At 37.7% G+C, this 17,427-nt stretch overlaps 1 protein-coding gene and 1 non-coding gene across 2 annotated transcripts in view; one reads left to right on the forward strand and one right to left on the reverse strand.

Moving 5' to 3' along the window:
• CDKAL1 (CDK5 regulatory subunit associated protein 1 like 1) overlaps window positions 1-17,427 on the reverse strand; it is a 732,119-nt gene that overhangs the window by 35,024 nt on the left and 679,668 nt on the right.
• On the forward strand, window positions 14,386-14,493 carry LOC119541061. The gene has a single exon (XR_005218191.1). It is a non-coding gene; the product is annotated as a U6 spliceosomal RNA (small nuclear RNA).

The raw sequence follows: 17,427 nt of genomic DNA on the forward strand, positions 1-17,427 counted from the left end.
ATCATTTCAGGACTGTTCTATTTTATCTGGAGATGATAACGATGACAGTAATATATACACATATAGTTACCATGAGAAAGCCTTGCTATGTTTATACAGTTCAGGGCAGGGCTGTTGGCCAATCAGAGAACTATTAGTAGGTGAGTATTTAACTATTATTTGCAAAAGGGTCTCAGGAGAACTGCCAGGTGCAGTGATTTATAGTAGCAAAGACCTCTCCGGTCAGCCAATTTGTTCCCTCAGCCGTGGACCTTATCTCATTGGTGAGGCCTTTAAAGTTCCTGAGAGGGATAGTGAATAAAAATGAGCACAAGGAGGCTAGCCTTTGATCAAAAACCGCTGCAGTCCATCCCCATGTCCAAAAAAAAAAAAACAAAAACAAAAACAAAAAGCCACCAAAAAACAAGTAATGTTTTCCTCAGTATTTTCTTTTTTAATTGAATGAAGTCAGGCTGAAGTGATTATCAAATACAATCTGCAAGAGAATAAACTGTTTCAACTAACCTTAAAATCAACAATGAGTAAGGAAAGGAGGGAGTCCAGGTGGACTCTGGGGAAGGAGTTTAAGGGCTAATTATGCATATAAACCTCAATTCTCTTTTTTAAATGAGCCACCTCCCCGTTACTTTCCAATGGTTTCTTCCCCAACCCCACATTTTAATCCACTGTGGTTAAAGACCCTGAGATGATAAGATTTAGGGTAATAATCCTGATTTGCCATATCCTCAGAATGCTAATACTATGAGAGCTATCAGAGTAAGGAAGTCCTAGCTCCAGAAAAAAAGGCAGGGTATCTGGAGAAAAGGGGCAAGGCGGCAGATCTTCGCAGCCCACTAGGACAACCACTACCCAGCTTACCTATTATGTTAATGGCAGAAATAAGTGAATAATGGGGATCAGAGTTTGTCTTACAGTGAATGATGGAGAGTATGTTGCGTCTCATCTGCTATTCTGATACCTCTATATTCATCTGACATTCTGATATTTTGCTGAGAGGCAGACTTCTATAGCTATACCACATGGCCCAATAACTGGAGCCACTTACAGAAATGTAAGGTTAGACCACTGGCCTAAGACAAGCCCTTTCCAGAAGAAGTAACAATAACTGCTCATGTGATTTACAGGACACACACACAAAATCCTATGAATATGTATGAGACTGAAAATAAATCACCATGACTGATAATATAATATGATTAACTGTTGCAAGTGGATTTGTAAATCCAAAAAAGGGTTAGAGGGTGACTTCGAGATAACTGTATAACTATAATGTGTAAGGACAGGAAGAAAATGGAAAGAGATTTGAGTGGAGGAGGAATGGCATGGTACTAGCAGAACCCAAGGGAGAGGAGTCTGAAAAAGGATTGTTCAACAGTATGAAATGCTACAGAGAGATATGTTAGATAGAGACCGGGGATTTAGTTGCATTTGGCCACTAAGAAGTCTTGGATGATCTTGAGACACCTCAATGGAGAAGTGAGATGAAGAATGAATAAGAGAAGAGGGAAAAAGACCTTTTCTTGGAACAGGTCTCACTAGGAGAGAAGGTAATTGAGATTGGACAGCATAACAGGGCAACATAAGGTCTGGAAAGATTACTTTTAAGATGAAAAAGATTCGACTGTATTTCAGGTTTTCACTTTCCTCATCTGAAAAATGGGAGTATTGGTAGCAGTAGGATGGAGGTGAAGTGGGGGACGCGAGGCGATAGGGCTGAAGAGAAGGTGGATCATAATATTTAAAGTACCTTTCAAGCTCTAAAATCCTAAACTGTCCTTCATGGCAGGACTGTGATTATCGATTGATATGCTCATAAGATTTCATGGGAATCAGAACTAAATATTCTAAATCGAAGCTGTCTCTTTGTTCACAAAAAAAGTGTGTGCTACGAGCACTTTACAAATTATAGCTACTTTCTTGCAGCACTTAAGCCAATGACTTGATCTTTAATTCCCACCAAAGAAAAATTTACAAAGTCTCTCAAAAACCTATCCCTGATCCTAAGTGTTCTTGAAGATGATGGTCAAAATCTCCCCAACAAAATCCTTTTTTTTAAATTATCCTAAGAACAATGTCCTTTTTCCTTCCGGTTTGCTTTATACATATATAATTTTTAGTTGGCTAAATAAAGTGTATATAATTTCTGTAACTGTCAGGGCTTAAGATCTTGGGATGGGAACACATCCTGCCATAGCATTCCTATGGGAAACTCAGTTTCCATTTACAAAGTTTTGACCTTTAGGACGTTTGTCAGGAATGTAAAGTGATTCCATCTGAAGCAAGCCACTGTTCTTACTTTCAAAGCCTTTCCTTTACTTCAGGTCTATGGACATTTGGAAGTGTCTGACAGTTTTGTACCTGCTTCAACAAGCTAGGCCTACTTTGTAATTTATTCATCCAATGTCAGTGGAGAAAGTAATTTTTCCTAGGATGTGCAGAACTTCATTTAGTCCTTTTTAACCTTACTTTAAAAAGACATTTTATGAAAATCAAATTATAAAAATAGTTTTGTAAAATTCAGGAAAGGTGCAGAAGAACTCAACATGGAATCATTGGGAAATATAGCCCCAGCTGTGAAAGAAATGAGCATGAAACTGTTTTCTAGGGCTTGTTGAAAAGATATGAGAAAAGCTCTTACGCATTTCCACCAAAGGCAGAAAATGAAGGCAATATTCCCCTAGACAGACAAAGAAGGCAAGAACTCAAAGGGGGCTTAGCAACCCCTTATTTCAGAAGGAAGGAAGTCAGGTCCAGCAAGACTTTGTGATTTGCCCAGTGGTAGTGGTAGAGAGATGAAAAGGCAATTTTGGACCGTTCCCACTACTTGATGCCTCCTCTTTAATTGCTAGCTGTAGAAAACATACAACATCATGGATCTAATTCTGCAGTGTAGGACTTTTTCTTGAGTAGAGAAACATCTGTGGCAAACAAAAAGCAATGTTTTTTTAATTCAATTTTGGGGCAGATTTTTCGGTATGTTACATAATCAGTTGGCTGTGTTATTTGTGTCACATCCATGCTTAAAATTTCCCAAGTGACTGAAGTTGTGAGAAACATCAGTTCTAACCATATGGCCAGAGAACACACATAAAACACACACTTGCATTAAAAAAGCAGTGGTTTCCAACAGAATTTGGTTGCTGAGCGTATGCTCATTCAAGCACACTCTATTTCCCTATGTGTCCTAAAACTAACAATATTCTACATGGCTATATAAGGATTTAAAGAGAGACACTAAAAGGAAATTGTTTGAGAAGAAGCAGACATTGCCTACATTAAACAAAGGCAGTAGGTTATTTGAGCTATTAACCCAATAAGAAATGTTACTTGTTTAAATTCTCTTTGGACTTGAAGAAGCAAAAGGTTTCTCTTAAATTCATATATGGCTTTAAATATAAACTTCATGTAAAGTCTACTTTTCTCTTTACTAGTCCCCCACCCCCTTCTCATTTTTGTTTTACTTAAACAGAAAACCTAAGGTGTGGCTCTGGAAAATAATTTCAATCCCATTGTTACTCTGAAGGGCTGGGTTAGAGATGTTTCAATATAATTCCTCGGACTATCTAAAAAATTTCACAAAGGCTATATATTTAAGGATTTGTGTAAGATAAACATTTATTTCTTGAAAGCAAAGTTATAGGTAAACAAATTATTTTGCTTCTCTCCAAAGGTTTCTAACAATTAATTTTTCTGTCCTCCCTAACAATTGCCTTAGGAAAAGAACAATTAAAACACACATATCAAAGGCTCTCATAATTATTTACATCACATTCCTAATAAACTTGAATTTTATCTCTGTTCATCCTACAAAATATTCTGACAAGATACCTCTGCAGCTGAGGTGTTTTTTTGTTTGTCTGTTTGTTTTTTAATTGTAGATAATAAAACACAATTTTTCTACCTGACTAGTTTCTGAATGCATGACTCTGGGAAATGTCAAATGTCTTTCTTTAGCTCCAGTCAAATTAGTCCCCCCTCGTGCCTGCCCCCCACCCCCAAGCTGCCTGGAACATGTTAAACACAAGGCTGTGACCTTAAACTCTGAAATAATATTTCTAGTGTCTGTGCAAAAGCCTGCCCTCACATACACCTTTAGACTAATTACTGCAGTGTAATGTTGCCAGTGAACCGCTGTAATTACACTTGGAGAAAAGTATGGTCTTGTTCTTTCCTAGCTAATGAAAATGATAACCTTTCCATTTTGATTCATCATTCACAACAGGTAGAGCATGCAATGCTGGGTCTCCAGGGTATATAGTAATTTTCCTGACTGCTTATGCACACTTCTGTTTTCTGGCCCTGCAGAAGCTGGAATTAAAGAACCAGTCATACTTCTGCTATTCTGTTAATAGCAATAACATTAAATTTTAATATCATCCTTACTCTACAATGCCATTCTATAATGAAATGGGGCCATGATACAGGAATATGTGTCAAAATGATGAGAGCATAGAAAACAAGTAATGAGCTTCTAAGACATCACATTCAAATTGCTAGCTATCAGTTTATGATCTACTTAAGGATACTTGAGAGAAAACGTTGGACAGTTTATTCTCAAAGGGGCTGGGCTTATATTTGACTCTTCAACAATGATGGAAAATACATTCTATTAGATTTTTTTAAAAACATTATCCTCTGTGTGAAAAAAACAAATATCCTTTAACTGTGCTTATTAATAGGAATAAATATATTCCAAAGGGGAAAAATATTCCTTTGAAGTGGAATATCTATGTTTTCCAATATTTAATATAAGCTTATTTATTAATTGCCATGAGTATCTTAGTGGCCCTATTATTCCTTCTTCACATTTCAGAGATAAACCGAAGACTAAGAAAAACTGCAAAACAATTTGCTTTCCAAAAGTGCTTCCTCTCAAAGCAATGATGCAAGAAACAAAGATGTGACTGATGGTGGTTCTGCTGAATCAAATCAGACTCTGAAATTTCTAACAACAACTCCCTTGTGCTTTTTTCTTCTATTGCTGGCTGGTTTTCTTTTAACCATGTGCCCACCCAGTAAGAGAAAGACAACTCAAGGTAGTGTTTTCACAGGACAGGCAAAATCTCATTTTTAATAACAAAGCTATTTTCATCTCCTGGCTGAGAGCCAATACTAACAGTGCTTTATTGATCTGGTGGTTAAAATAATTCTCAGATCAAATAGTTACATCACAAATTCTGACCTGAACCCTTTCTGATTTTAGGACCTGAGTGCTGACTGAGCTTCAAATTAGAGAGACTGCTGCATTTTAGGGAGAGATTTAGTATTTATGTAATCAATTAATCTAGTAAATCTGCAGTAATTACTTGCCAACTCCCCTCATAATTTTTTAGCTCAAAGCCTTCATTCCAAATGCACTAAGCCAAGATCGTGAGAGGCAGGCACCTCAGGCTCCTGTACTATCAAACAGTTTAAGATTCTGAAGACCAAAGAAAGATTCTGACATTTGGAGGGAAAAAGGTGTGGATATGTTATGCAAGATCTTCCAATTTTCTTTGTGTCTTAAGGAGCTTTCTTTTCAAATAATAAATTGCAGCCCAAATGATGGATACACTCTTACTTACCCAGCCTCTACATATGATTTTTTCCCATCATGAATGCAGAGCTGGGGAAGGCAAGAGGGAAGAATTAATAGTTCATTTAATCTGAACTCTCCATTTTACAGATGAGAAAACTGAAGCCCCTGAAGGATTAAGTGACTTGGTCAAGGTCCTACAGTTAAGTTTAATTCATAACATTAAGAACGGATTCTATTCTGACCGTCTTTTTCAGGCAAGAGGTGAATTACTTAATTACTCTAAAACTGCCCTGTCTAGTACAGTGGCCATTAGTCACCTGTGGCTATTGAGCATTTGAAATGTGGCAAATCCATATTGAGATGTGCATACAACACATGCCAGTGTAAAATACCTACCAGATTTTGAAAACAGGATGGATAAAAGATTTTCTTAATAATTTTTATATCAATTACATACTGAAATGATATTTTTTATATACTGAGTTAAATATATTACTAAAATTAATTTCACCTGTTTATTTTTACTTTTTTTCATGTGGCTACTAGAAAAGTTAAAATAACATCTGTAGTTCATATTATATTTCCATTGGACAGGGCTGCTCTTACATATTATGATGTAGTTTTTAAGGATTTAATAGAAATCCCCCACTTCTCTATTTTAGAAAGAATCATACTGGTTGCTTTTCAATGTTTTTTTTTCTTAGTCACCACAAACTCTTCACTGTGGTGACTATGCAAATGCAATGCCTTAATTTTAGGAAAACAACGTATATATATCTCTAAATTATAAAGGCAGGAGTATTGAAACACCAGATTCGTCTCATTTGACCTTTAAATTATTCTCACTTCCATTTTCTCTGGTTGACCACCACCTCCCCAGAAGCTTAGGCCATGATCAACTTGCTCATTTTTATCAGGCAAATCCAGGCAACCAAAGAAAGGCCAACTAAATTTCCCAATCTGTCATTTCCCATTTTGTGTGGCTGTAAAAGCAACCATGGAAAAAGCAATGGTGTGTAGACCCAAGAGGGAGAAATCGATCATTCGCAAAGTCATTGAAAAAAATAATAAAAACAAAAAATGAATGTCCAAAATATGTACTGCCTTTGGTAAAATAAATCTTTCATTACCCATCCTATTATCAAAGAACTCAGCATAAATGTGAGCAATAAATAACATGTGCGGTACACCCCACCATCTTTCAACCATTTGCCAGCCGGGATTGAGGCTGAGGAAGCAGAAAGGATTAAGCAGAAATCAGACAGCCAAGCTCTAATGGCGTCTGATTAGCATAACAAAAGACACTGCCACAATCTTTCAGCAGTGGGCAATACATCTCATTAAAGAAGACTGAATAACAATTATTCTTGCCTGCTCCCCACCCCCACCCCACCCCCATATTTCTGGGTTTAGCTCCAGGAGACTGAGAGCTGAGCTGGAGAGTTTCTGCTTTATTGGCCAGGCATTCAGGCTGCAGGGGAAAGGGTCTACTTGTATTACTGTGCACCTGCATCTCAATGCTTTATTCCAATTTCCTCTCCTGCTGTGAAAATGTAGCTTCTTCAAGCACACACAAGTCCTGCTATGGAGTTTATGGGAATAGAATATTGAGAAATGTCAATGATAGCCTAAAAAATGAATACCATTCCCCAACCCCACCCCCAGCCCCAAACTGATCTGGTTTTTTCCCTTTAATCCTACTTCACTCTTTTCAGTCTTAATGAAGCCAGACTGAAATTCGACCAAATTTTTTTTGCGACCAGTAATTAGCTGTGTGCACGTGTGAGCACACATATACACATACACACATCATGCAATTAAAATGGGAATACTTCGGTTCAGACCTATTCTTTCTCCCTCTTTCCACATGATGGAAAACTGAGGAAACACATGAAATTCGACAAGAAAGCTGAGGAAATACATGAAATTTGACCAAAGGAAATCGAGGTTGCAGGTGGATGGCTAGTTTTTGCACACAGTTAAACCAAGAATTAAAAAAGAATCTTCGAAGGTGATTACTAAGTAAGATGAAAGCTTTAAGGAACTCTTTGTAGAAGAATATCAGTACTTTTTCATCTCAACTACTTTGGGGTGGGATTGAGTGAGGAGGGGAGAGAAAAGGACACATTTATTTAATTCAAACAATTTCCAATACTAAGCTACATTTTTTTGATCAGTAACACCTTGCAAAAGGGATCTAGTTATGAGGACTCCTTTGATTTTTTTTTTTTAATGGCCTCTCCTGCCAAACACAATATTACACAGTCTACTTAAACTTGAACACTGCCATGTCTACGAATTGCTCTAGGAAAAGCTGTTTATCACAGATGCAGACAGGAACCACGGCAATCATTCCTGAAACTAAATAGCAGAAACCTAGCCAACTCACACTAATAGCTGGAAAAACCTACTGAACCTATTCAGTACGCCTGGATTTTCCAAACTGCTTCAAAGTTCCTGCATAGCAGGAACTGAGAGACCTTGAGGATACTCAAATCATTAAAATTATAGACTGGAGACCTGGGGTGAGATATTTTAATGCTATACATACTCTGCACGTGGCAGTATACAATTAAAATGAAACTTGGGACACTGCTTATATCCTAAAAGGCCCTTCTTTATGTGGTGAACTATTTAGTATTCAAGAACTGGCTTCTCCCTCTACTCCCCTAGGTAGAGTAGATTATCTTATCCTCTCTCCCACTGAATTTCTCCTGCTTAACAGATCACATCGCAGTATTATTTTTTTTTTACTTGACCTATTTCCATCCTAAAGTTTTGTCAAAAAGTAGTATGCAAATGAAGTACATTAAGATACCTTTGCTGCTTTATATTTTAAAGCTCCTTTGCAACAATTTCAAATTCAATCTCCAGTCAGTGATTAGATAGAACAACCACAGTTCTAGCCCATGGCCTAATATCTTACCTAAGGTTTCTGGGTACAATAATATAAGCGCCTTCTCTTTTAAGAAAAAAACCCCAGCCAATACACCAAGGGCCTGGAAAGCATTAACCAGGAAGCCAGGACGCCTCCAGTCCCGCCTCTTCCACTAACTAGCTGTTTGACTTGAGCAAATCCTTTCATTTTGGGGCCTCGGTTTCCTCAAAAAAAAAAAAAAAAAAAAAAAAAAAAAAAAGCAAAAGAGGGGTAGGGTCAACAACCTGCAAGGCTCTGGGTTTCTAAGTGAAGAGCTGCAGGGAGGAGGCAGACCAGCAGGGTGTTCTGTACTAGGGGCCCAGGAAGGAGAGGGGACTCAGGTCCCTGGATAAGACCTCCCACTGGTCTTATCACCCCTGTTCCTTCTTTCACTTCCAGCGCTAACACACAGTCTGGCTTCAAAAACATTAGCCAAAGGCAAGGATGAATGAAAGAATGAATAGGAGTGACATTTGGGGGATTCAGTTTACCTGCCTGAAGAAAATAATTAAAATAGTTAGGAGCTTAAGGATATCAAGTTGTCTTCAGATAAATAACCTAGCTTTTGGGAGTCAGTGGCAGGAAGCACAGAGGAACTCTTATTGAGCACTGGAAAAGTTTGATTACTTTTGGTAATACAGCTGATAGACCTCGTTTCACCAAGAGGGCCTTTATTGAAATAAATTCCAGTTTTTACCCATCTTCCACATCCTGCAAGAACAGAGCTTTGTGAGTTGAAACTCATTTATGATTTCAACATTACTACTGGATATCTTTATTCAAACAGTGAGAGGAAAATTTGGAGTTTAAGTAGGAAGCTATCTTGGGGCTCTGTCCAATTGCTGTTTCAAAACAGGAATAGCCAATGAATGGATATATGACCAATTATTTAGAGTCTAGACTGTTGCTAAACATGTTAACGAAAGAGAAGACTGTAGGAGGAATTACGATACGGGGCTTAAGGCACACAGATCAGCATCCCTGGTGGACATGCTGGCGTCTGTTCTGAGAAGGAACTTTGCCTAAAAAGCAGAGAGAATTCTTCTTGCTCCCTCTTTGAAGTCATGACTCAAAAGGATTTCAGAGGAAGACAAAATACACTAAATGGGGAGAAAGGAAGAAACTTTTCCAATATTGATAAATCTGCAATTCATGCTTTCAGTAGCTATTAAAAAGATGGTGAATTATGCTGAAAAAAAATCCAAGCAGCTTCTTGACATTTCTAAGACATGATCCCATGTCTGCCTGAAAGAGCCAAGGCTGAATAAATATTTATCATTCTTCTTTCAAAAGGAAAAGAAAAATTCCTTTTGCATACATGAATTTCAGATTGCTAAGCAAACATGAAGATATGGTCACGGGCCCATCATCTTAATGAGGATATGGTAATGATAATGATTTTTTTTAGCTTGCTTATATGTGATCAAAACCTAGAGATTTTGATTTTATACTAAGGCATGCACAGACACAAGAACAGTTAATGCTTTAGAAGCATATGGATGGGATGACAGGAATACCATCAAGAGCTTACAGTGAGACCAGGGTGAAAAATTCATTAAAAGTGATAAATAGGATTTGCCTTTCTTAATGTTTTGCAATTGCATATTCAATACAGCAGGCCAGTGACTATGCATTTTAACTGTCTTTATTTTTAAGAGAGCTGCCAGATTTTAATTACAGATTAAACAGTTATTTGCAAATGAGTATCTCTTCATTAACATACCAGACTCATCATCATAAACAACTCTGTCACCAAACAGTACATAGGACAGTGTGAAGTTTAAGAACCAAACACATGTATGACACCATATAGCACAGTAAAATTCCTATTTAACTTGAGCAAATTGACTTCCTTAAACATTTTTAAGGGAAATAAATATCCTAGATGTAAATCCCAAGATTCTAAGTTCCAAGGGCGTGGGGATTTTATTGCTTTTGTTTGCTGTTGTATCCCCAGGGCCTGGAAGGCTGCCTGGCATATAGGGTAGGTTCTCAATAAATAGTTGTTGAATGAAAGAATGAATGAATGAATGAACTAGGACTTTTAATAAGTTCATAGTTATATTTTTGCAATTATACTAGCATGCATGCACTGATCCCTTATGAAAAATGGTAAGTTGGAATCAAATTATCAGTGGGAATTTTCTCAAAGGATTTAATTATATAATTTATTGTAAGGGTCCTAGAAGAATTGCACTTTTCTTTTACCACCTCCATAACAAATAGAAGCTATAATAATCTTACTTCAAATGGTTCCTTATAATTTCATTTTCACATGTACTTTTGTTGTTTCCAACTCATAGATGAAGAAGCATAGAGAATTAAAGTAACTTGCTCAAGGCAAATAAGCAAGTTAGCTATAGCTCCCAGGCGCCAAGCTTCCTAACCCAGTGTTCTTTGCAGTATACAATGCTTCACTTTGCTACTTATTGATGTGTCTGGGAGAAAGCAAAGAGCAAGCTCTTTAAGAGGAAATAAGATGTACTGTAATAATACTAAGAACAGATATTCTACCAATCCAGGAAAGCCAAAAAAGATAGGCAATGGAAAAAGAATTTTCATTATTACCATTCACTAATCAATAGAGAAAAAGGGAAAATAATGAAAGTATTTTCTTAAAATAGGCCCTTCGAGTTCTCTGCTTTGTTTGGATTATAACATACCAAATATGGAACTGCTGTCAAAATACAGACTAAGAAAATGATTTTAAAAATTAGCACATAAGTTTTGTGATGAGATCCCTAAATTGACTTCAGCAAGATGAAGATACACTGGGCTTTCAACATTAAGAGACTAGGAGATTTGGGGAAAATGAAAATCATACATATGGGACAGTTCCTTGCTTACCAGCTCAAATCAGAGGACAAAACCACAGAAGTGTCTTCAAAAGATATAATTGCTCCCCCTTTTTAACGGGACATACAAGATGAATAAAAACTGATAAAGCAAAATTGGTAGCCCCAAGAGCCGTTCACATCTAGGCAAAAAGGTACCTGGGTAAAAGTAAAATGTTAATCCAGTTTCCTGGGCAGTTATTTCTGATTGGCTTAGGTGTTCTCCCTCTGAAGCTTTCCAGAAATCAGTGAAAGATCAGATAATTACAACTGTGGACCACACAGCTAATTTCTGCTTCCTTCTAAAAAGACTAGGAGCTGTAAAGAGACTTTTACCAAGTCACAGGTGTATTTCGATCAATGTATTCTTTTGGTATCACAGAGACTGGCAAGTGGTATCAAACAAAGTTCTCAGATTCACTGATTTCAAATAATGGTGAGTGTGGGTATGTGGGTGGGAAGAGTTCAAGAAAAGATTCATGCAACAGATGGAGAGAATTTCATTCGACTACTTCTACTAACTCCCATGACGACGGCCACAAGTACCGCTGCCACCACCACTAACTTCTGTTATGGCGTTTAAAATGGTTGGCTCCATTTCATCACCAAACAACCCTACAGGGAAGAGAATAACTTCTCCTGACTCTTCAGATAAGGAAACCAAGTCCAGTGAGGTGCTCTTAGCCAAAGTCGTACAGTTTATAATGGTGAAGAAGTAGGGTGATTTCCTTTTTTATTTTTCCTAATGTTCTAAAGTTGAAAGTGATTAATTATATTCCTTGGAGTGTACATGAACAGAAACCAGGGCAGCAAGTAAAAACTGCTATTTTATGCAGTTGATAGGTACGCGCTTAAAATATTCAGTCATAAAAATTTTATTTCTCATTTAAAAAAACATATTATTTTGAATGTACTTATCTATTTCAAAACCTTTTATCTTGTCAGAAAGCTAGTAGGAAGAAAAAAAAAAAAAAAAAAAAGAAATGAATTTAATGCTGATGCTGCCAGAATGCAAAATACCAGAAATGGATTAGCTTTTATAAAAGGGGGTTTATTTGGTTACACAGGCCATAAAGTGTCCTTCAACAAAGGGTACCTTCACTGGAGAAAGGCCATTGGCATCCGGAAAACCTCTGTTAGCCGGGAAGGCACGTGGCTGGCATCTGCTTGCTCCCAGGTTGCATTTCAAAATGGCATTCTCCAAAATGTCTGCATCAGCTTCCAAAGGCGGTCTTCAAAACGTCTGTCTCAGCTCCAGCTAGCTATGAGCTCCTTCTGTCTGAGCTTATATAGTGCTCCAGTAAACTAAACAAGGCCCACGCTGAATGGGTGGGGCCACGCCTCCATGGAAATTATCCAATCAGAATTATCACCTACAGTTGGGTGGGTCACATCTCCATGGGCACTGAACCAATAGGTTCCAACCCAATCCACACTAACATGTCTGCCTCCACAAGAATGCATTAAAGAATATGGCTTTTTCTGGGGGACATAAATATACAAACCGGCACAAATGCTAATTAGTAAAACACACATTCCCCACTCAGCATCTCCTAGAAAACACAGGAGAAATGCCCCTTCACGTTCAGTATGTGACTTTGGTCAACATTATTCTTGAGGTTAACCCCAGACTGATAAAGGAAGGAAGCATCTCACTATTAACAAGCAGACCCTGTAAAGATAATAAATTGTTGATTCAGTGCAATTTGTTTTATGAGTCTAATTCAGGTACTGTCCCTATTCCCCCTACCCCCTCCTCTGTCTTTGAAAATCTGTTACCTTCTTTGCAAAGCTCTGGGGGCCTTGCCATACCTCGAAAAAAGGGGTGAGAGAAGGCAAGCAGTGCCAAGCCAACAGTGGAGAAACCATTCCCTTCTCATCGTACATCAGTTGCTGGGTTTTAGATGGAAGGGTAGTGGGCACACTGGCAAGCAGAGTTTCTAAACTCATAAAACTAATCTCACAATCCTCTCTCACAAGTGGGTATTTTAGAGTACAAGTTTTGTTATTTAGTTAAAGAATAATGAAACTGTGGCAGCACAGGCTTGTTCCCTAAGATGTGTGCTCTGCTAGTGAGCCGACCTTTACACTGCAGAAAGAACAAGGACCCCGGTAGCGGCTGGAGACTGACTTCTGAATTCTCATATGCCTGGGTGAGAACTCTCAGATCCTTAGTTAAATGTGTGCATAACTAGTTCATCTAACAAATGAGAACATGTCAGAAACTGACATGAAATGAAAGTTGGTTGCTGGTGATACTGATATCCCCATTTTTACTACAAAGGTTCAGCATCATTTCCAATCAGATTAATTCCTTTTGCAATGACTTTTAATGACCACCTTTCACAGTGTGGTCCCCCTTAATCTTCCCAATTAAAAAGCCCTATATAAAGGATGAAATTCACATTAAAAACAAGTTTAAAAAAAGCTATCTGTTGTTACATTTTAAACAAATATGGCCTCCTCTTCCTTATCTGAGCTCAGAATTACACAGGGAGTATCATATTAACAGCATATTCATATTTTCCCCACTAACAGTGAAAGTGCAACATAAAGAGTAAAGACTTTACAAAGAACGTATAGATACTGGCTTTGAGCAAGAAGGTCATGTTATAAAAGATCTTTAAATATATCACACCTGCCATATAGTTAGAATAATGACAAGAAATGTAATTTCGTGACTATTTCCTTTAACATCTTACTCTTTCCTCATTAAATTACCTTTTCCTTAGATATTGTATGACTGACCCTTAAATCTCCATCTTTCATCTTCTTGTTTGCCCTGAACTCGTAACATGGTCTGGTGTTATCTTTTAAGTAATATTTCTTTATTTTATTGCTAGACTAGACAAAGCAACAGTGGGTAGTCAAACACTTGAGTTCAAATGAGATTCTGATTTTTGTTCGGATAAGCTGCTAGGTTTCAGTTTCGCCATCTATAAAATGGGGACATGTTATATCTCACAATCTTAACATTAAAGAAACTGTTATGTATAAAAATGTCAACAAAAATACTACAGAATGCATTTAAAATTTTCATATTTCATATTGGTTTATTCAACATTTCTTGTTAGGTAGCTAAGCTATGAGAAAATTTTATGAAAAATAGATTCTTAGTGCTTGTTTCAGCGGCACATATACTAAAACTGGAAAGATACAGAAAAGATTAGCAATGGTCCCTGTGTAAGGATGACACACAAATTCATGAAGTGTTCCATATTTTTAAAAGGACCAATATTGTTTGACTTCACTGATGTGACATCATTGGATCAACCAAGTTTAAGAATCTAGAATATAGGTCCCTAGGGGACAGGCTGGGGGAGGGAATGGGGAGTTAATGCTTAAATTGTACAGAGTTTCTATTTGGTGCGGGATACTGATTACGTGCTTCAACCTGGCGGGCCTGGGCCGGGGGACCGGATCCACCCCTGGGGAGGGTAGTGGGTACGGGTGACAGCGCCCTCCACAGCCCCCCGGGCCTGAGAAGGTGGGGCCGGAGGCAGGCCCCGATTCCTCACCCAAAATCAACCGTTGGAGGAGGCTTGCCGGGAAAGACCGCCTCCCTTGCCTAACCGCCCTTCACACCCCCCCCCCCCCCCCCCGTTGCAATGCAACTTCCCCTACTACTAGTGCGCAAGCTCCGAATGCCTTGCGCCACCCACCAGCTGACAAACAACCTCCGCGCCCTCTCAGAACCAATCCAAGCCTTTAACCCCTACAGCTACCCCGCCCCCTAAACCGCCCGATATAAGCTTGTACTCTCCCCTAATAAACTCTCTGGGCTTCTTCACCCTAAAAGAACCGTGTCCCGCCTGTTCCTTTCTCGCCGCCCTCCATACTTTGCACGCCTCCGCCGGGGACCGGGCCCAGTCCCCCGCCTCGCCCTCGCCTCCGGGAAAGAGCCCCCGCCGCCGGTACCCTCGGAGCAATCCTGGGAGCCTAGGATTTAGCAACCGGCCGCCACCCCCCCCCCCAGACGAGTCAACTGCGACCGCAATTTGGGTTGATTGTAAGAGTTCTGGTAATGAATGATGGTGATGGTAGCACAACACTGTGAATGTAACTAATGACACAATTACATATTTGAATGAGGTTAATGGGGGAATTTTTATGTTGTTTGCTACTAGAATAAAAATATATATTAAAAAAAGTAAGGCTGTACAGCACAGTGAACCCTACTGTAAATGATGGACTACAATTAATAGTACAATTATAAAAATGTTCTTTCATAAATTGTAACAAATGTACCACACTAACGCAAGGTGTTAATAATTGGTACATGGGAACTCTGTATTTTATGCATGATTTTTCTGTAAATATACAACTTCTCTAATAAAGAAATTCACTATTACTCTGCGTTCTCGTTATCTTTTAGGAAAATCATCAAATATATCAGAAAAGGATGATTCTTCAATTCCCTTATAGAACTAATGTTTGAGTAAACCTATAGCCATTTTTTAGATCATGTATCTTCTTGTTACTGAGAAAGGAAAAAAGATCAGATGAAAACTTTAAATAATATCCAGCCTTGTTGAAGATCATATCACACTCTTTAAATCAAGTCTTTGGTTTTGTAAATCAAGTGTTCTGGTTCTGCTCAAAACACCTACTTTCTTCATGTATTCATTTTTAATAGTTAATGAAAAGAGGGCAGACAAAATATGCCATAAATTGAAGTTTCTAAATAAAATTAGGTGGTTAAATCAAATCTATGAAAAATTCACAATCATTACAAACCAGTACTAGTTCTTCCTTGTCTTTGATAACATCTATTCTTTACAAAATAAAGTGTGTGGGGTGGGGAGGAGTGACGTTCAATTTATTAAAACAATAATTATCATGATACATGAAAACTAAACATCATAAAAATGGAAATAAGTCAATGAATTAAAATAAAGGAAAACAAAAACCCTCTTAAAGTAGAAGGGAAGAGACTACTTTAAAAACAATGCAGTATTTTATACATTTTCATTCCATTCAAGTCTACCTGAATTAACTGAGAATACCCAAAAGTCTAAAAGCATATTTCAGTATGATTCTAATTTAAGAGGAAACTTTGCATATGTGCATAGTTTAAATGAGCAGCAGAGTTGTGGATTTTTAAAATACTTGTCTAATAGTCAGAGGGCTGTTAGGATTGCTTTTTAGAAACTAACTTCCATTACATGAAGGTATTTTCAGGCAGCCTATGGGTGCAGACAGACCCTTTGCCTAAGTTGTCTTGTGCACCTTAAGATTTCACATTCTGGCACACATGCACCACCGTTCATGTACAGGCTTTCTTTTTTCTTTTTCTTTTTTTTAAATTAAATTCAGTTTTATTGAAATATATTCTCATACCGTACAATCATCCATGGTGCACAATCAACTGTTCACAGTACCTTCATATAGTTATGCATTCATCACCCCAATCTATTTTTTTTTTTGTTTTAAATTCAGTTTTATTGATACATATTCACATACCATACAATCATCCATGGTGTACAATCAGTTGTTCACAGTACCACCATATAGTTGTGCATTCGTCAACCCCATCTATTTTTGAGCTAAAATGGTTACTTTAAGGCTCATTTATTTATTAATTTTAAACCTGTCTAGTTTTTTAAAATGGAGAAATTGGCATATAATAAAAAGGTACACATAAACATGCAGCCTTTGAAAATCAAAATAAAAGATTAAATCTATAGAGTAAAAAAACTGAAGCTAATTATACCCTAAATGCAAATTATATGGTCACTGCAGTTAAGCATGGAAGTTTCTCTCCTAGCTTCCAGAGAGTCAAGGCAATAAGAAAAACACAGCTATATGAGCTCCATTGTTTAAAAAAAGGGAGGTGACAGCCTTCGTTTGGAAAGCAAATTGAATAAAACTTACAGATTTATCATTTCAACCTGCTAATAAACAGGTTTCACAGTCAGGAAACTTATCATTCTTGCCTAGGAAAGTACTTTGTTTATGGCAGCTGCTCAACAAATGTACACTAAAATAGAATTTAAAAAAATTACTGCCACATATAAGTATTTTTTGGCTGGGGAATTGCAGTTTTAGCTTTGCCATATCATGGAGCCACCATCAATGTGTGACCAGATTAACAGCTTCCTAATGGGTTTCTTGCTTCTATTTTACCTAAACCCTCAGATCCATTTCTTATAATCCAT

This window comes from Choloepus didactylus, chromosome 7 (genome assembly GCF_015220235.1).
Source record: "Choloepus didactylus isolate mChoDid1 chromosome 7, mChoDid1.pri, whole genome shotgun sequence".
Lineage (NCBI taxonomy): Eukaryota > Metazoa > Chordata > Mammalia > Pilosa > Megalonychidae > Choloepus > Choloepus didactylus.